The sequence below is a fragment of the Talpa occidentalis genome, unplaced genomic scaffold, assembly GCF_014898055.3.
Source record: "Talpa occidentalis isolate TD23 unplaced genomic scaffold, MPIMG_talOcc4v2.1 talOcc4.2, whole genome shotgun sequence".
NCBI classification, from domain to species: Eukaryota; Metazoa; Chordata; class Mammalia; order Eulipotyphla; family Talpidae; genus Talpa; species Talpa occidentalis.
Window position 1 is genome coordinate 43878888 of NW_023602073.1, and position 4398 is coordinate 43883285.

Below are 4398 nucleotides of genomic sequence, written 5' to 3' on the forward strand. Positions count from 1 at the left end.
AGTGGGGCTCTGGAGCCCCAGAATCAGCCCCCAGGGCTGGTCCTCTAGGGTGGCACAGTCCCTGCTCTGTCCTCCTCTTGGGGTCCATGAATCTCCCTGTCACCCCAGTGTTCATTAGAGAGATTGGCCTGTAGTTTTCCTTTTTTGTGTTGTCCTTGTTTGGTTTTGGTATTAGTGTAATGTTGGCTTCATAGAACGTGACAAACACACTTTTTTTTTTTATAAATAATAAATTTTATTTTTATATTCCCCATACAATTGCAATCCCCCATTTTGACCCTATCCCTCCCCTCCACCCCCCACCCCCCAAAAAGTGTCTCTGGTTCATAGTTTTTTGTTGATTTTGATTTTCACTTTCTTATAGTTATTCATTTTCCTGGTCCCTTATTTAAGTTTTCTAGATTCCTGCTATGAGTGAGACCATCCGGTATTTTTCTTTTTCTTTTTGGCTTATTTCGCTGAGCATGATCCCTTCCAGCGCCATCCATGTTGCTGCAAATTGCATGTGTTTATCTTTTTTGAATGCTGAGTAATATTCCATGGTGTATATGTACCACATCTTCTTGATCCAGTCATCTATTTTTGGGCATTTGGGCTGTTTCCAAAGCTTAGCTATTGTGAACAGTGCTGCTATAAACATAGGGGTGCAGGTGTTCTTTGGAATTGATGTTTCTGTGTCCTTTGGGTAAATACCTAGGAGTGGAATTGCTGGATCATATGGAAGCTCTATGTTTACTAGGTCAAGAAATCTCCACACAGCTCTCCATAGTGGTTGGACCAGTTTGCACTCCCACCAGCAGTGCAGGAGAGTTCCTTTTTCTCCACACCCTCGCCAACATTTGTTGTTGCTAGTTTGTTTAATATGTGCCATTCTCACTGGTGTAAGATGGTATCTCATGGTAGTTTTGATTTGCATTTCCCTGATTACAAGTGATGTTGAACATTTTTTCATATGCCTGTTGGCCATTCGCATTTCCTCTTCAGAGAAGTTTCTTTTTAGCTCTTCTGCCCATTTTTTGACTGGATTATTTTCTTTGTTGTTGTTGAGTCTCATCAGCTCTTTGCAGATTTTTGTGATCAATCCTTTATCATTAGTGTTGTGTGCAAAAATGTTCTCCCAGACAAACACACTTTTAAATGTCTTCATTTAACTGTCTATTTTCTCTCCCTCTTCTAGAATATAAGCCTTATGGGAACAAGGAGAGAGATTTTGCTCACAAGTGTATTTCCATTGCTCTGAGAATGCTGGTTGTTGATTTTAAAATATTTGTTGAGAGAGTGAGTGAGTGCACAGACAGAATGACTTATACACACACACACACACACACACACACCATTGAATGCTGCTTTTGTGTCAACATTACGCTGTGAACTTTTCATGAGACATTGGAAATCCTGTTTTTAAATGTTTTCCACGTTGGGAATATTTTCAAATATTCAAAAGAACAGTGTAATGATTACCTTAGATTCAACAGTGTAAAGTGTAACAGTGTGAAGAACAGTGTAGTGATTACCTCAGATTCAAAAGTTTTTAACTTTTTGTAATTTTAACATTTTATAATTTTTTCTCTCCTGTGTATAGTACCTTATGTTTGCATGATTTTTGCTAATCACAGGAATGTGATTTTAAGGGTCATTACCCTCATCCCTAAATACTGCAGTATTTGCCTCTTAAAAATTACAATTCCCGGGCCTCCCCGGTGGCGCAGCGGTTGAGCGCTGGGTTGCGAAGCTGCCCGTGGTCCCTGCAGTGCCAGTTCGATCCCCGGCTGCTCCCCGGCCACCGGAGGAGGGTCCCACATGGCGCCCAGACCTCTCCTGCCGCCCGCTGCTCCCCTCAGCAGTGTGCTTCGGTCCTTCTGCCTGCTCTGCTTCCTGCTCTGGCTCTGGTGAATTCTCTCACCCTCCCGCTCTTCTGACTGTACCCAGTGCATGTATAACCAAACAAACAAATAAACAAATAAATAAAAAAGCATGCCTCTATAAAAAAAAAAAAATTACAATTCCCTGGGGCCTCCCCTGGGGGCGCAGTGGTTGAGCACTGGGCTGCGAAGCTGCCCGCAGTCTCTGCAGCGCAGGTTCATTCCCGGGCCATGGGGCCAGGGTCCCACATGGTGCGCAGACCTCTCCTGCCGTGCCCGCTGCTCCCCTTAGCAGTGTATTTCGTCGGTCTGCCTGTTCTGTTCCCTGCTCTGGCTATGGTGAATCCTCTCACTCTTCCACGCTTCTGACTGTACCCAGTGCTTGTATAAATAAATAAATAAATCTTAAAAAAAAAAGATATTAACATTAAAAAAAAATTACAATTCCCTGCAAATCATATTGCTATTGGAGAGGGAAAATAACTACAATTGTCAATTTTTTTTTAAGTTATAAGGTCATAAAATGAACTAATTATTCTCCCAAAGTCAGATTTCATATCTGGTTTTGGGGAAAAATTCACTTCTTATTTGTAAATACCATTTTAATGTCTCCCTACATTCCATAGGGTGGATATGCATATTGTGGAGAACAGCCTTCTTGGAATTCTGGCACCCTCAGCAAAGGGCAAACAGGGCCTCAATTTCAGGGGTAACACCTGGTTCCCTAGACGTTTCTCTGCCAAAGCATATGAAGGCAGACCTGAGACCTGGTGTGAGTGTCCTCCCTCCACACAAGGGTCAGAGTGACTTTGTTTAACACTCTTCTTCCCAGGGTTTGCATCTCATAATCAGGAGCCAAGAAAGGGTCCAAGAACTGGAACTGAAACCCAACCATTCCAAATCTCCTCATTTCCAATGGCAGAGCCCCAAATCCCTGTCCTCTCACCTTTGTCTTTCAGACTCACCTCCTTCATCAGCCCGAATCCACCAGGGCTAATCTCACTACATCCTGTCCCTTGTTTTCCTATCAGTCACCACTGACTACAAATCCCCTGCAATCTCTTCTCCACAGCCTTATTCTGTCTCCTCTCACACCCCTCTCCAGCTCCTGAAGCCTCTGCACGGTGACCCCTGGAGATCCCAGTCCACGATCAGCAAAATCTCTGAAGTTCTCTCTTAGGATGTCCCTTTACCTCTCAGCTCTGGCAGAAATCCATTCTCCCGAGGATACAATCCATTCCCTTTGAGGTTCTCTTCCATGGGGTGCTTCCTCTTCCACCAATCAAGTGTTATTGACTGGCATGGCAGAGATAAGGCTACAAAGGGGTCCATAAGCCTTGATTCCCTCTTACCACCAACCTTGTACCCCTGAACTGGGAAGTGATGTGTGCCCTCTTAATAGTTTTCCATCCACATTCTTATTTTAGCTAATGCCTTACTGCCTCCTTTACCAAGGCAACCGAAGACAACGTTTACAGATTCTGTCACTGTTGACTCATATATCAGTGTCTGCCCCACATGAGGGGCCTTCAAGTCCCTCACCACAGGTCAGCGTCCACACTGCCAGCCAGAGTCAGTCCTTCTGCTGGTGCCCTAGACCTCATCCCTTCTTCTCTAATAATTCTTCCCTTTGATCTCTTTTATTATCAATCTTTTGATCTCTACTGGATTATTGGGGAGGTGGTGAGAATACGCATCCCAGACCCGCAGACTGCGGGAGTGTTATTGACAAACATCGCCAGTTGCTGCGCTCTCAAATGTGTGCCGTGCTTGCTCTGAGACCACGCTACCTATGGGTGTCTTCCAGTGAGTGATTCAGAACCGTAGGGAAACGAAGGATGGACATTTACTGCTCTGAAGTTTGCCTGGGGTCCAGGACTCCCTGGCACCTCTACTGAGTTTACTTTACTCTGTATGGCACATGAATGGGGGGACCAGGATGGTAGAGATGAGGCTACAAAGGGGTCCAGAAGCCTTGATTCCCTCTGACAAAGGCTTTCCGGCTAATGCGCCCTCCCAATGTCTAATATGTCAGCATTACAGACCAGAGCTGACCCAGATATAACACTATCTCCTGACTGACCTAGTAGCCACTAAGTGACAAATGCACAACTTTTCCTTTCCATCCCTGGAGGGCCAGAGTTTCATCTTCTCAGGAATAGACACCTCTCCACATCTGTTTTCCTTCCCTGTCCTCAGAACTACAGCCAGCTCCACTCTCAGAGGCCATTACAATGCCTGATCTACAGGCATGGGATTGCTCTTAGCCCTGCACCCAGCCAGGAACACACTTCACAGGAAGGGGGAGCGGGATGGGCACGAGCATGGGATCCACTGGGCACATTGCAGTCTGCACTGTTCAGGGGCTGCTGGCCACACAACACTGGATGGGCCTTCTGAAGGGGCACCTGAAGGGCCTGCTTTGAGAAACGCCATCAATGGGTGGAGTCACAGCTTTCAGAAAAAAGAGGATTCACTGAGTCACAGCTCTCTATTTGGTGCTATCAGGAAGAGCACAGCCCGTTGACAAGTCCAA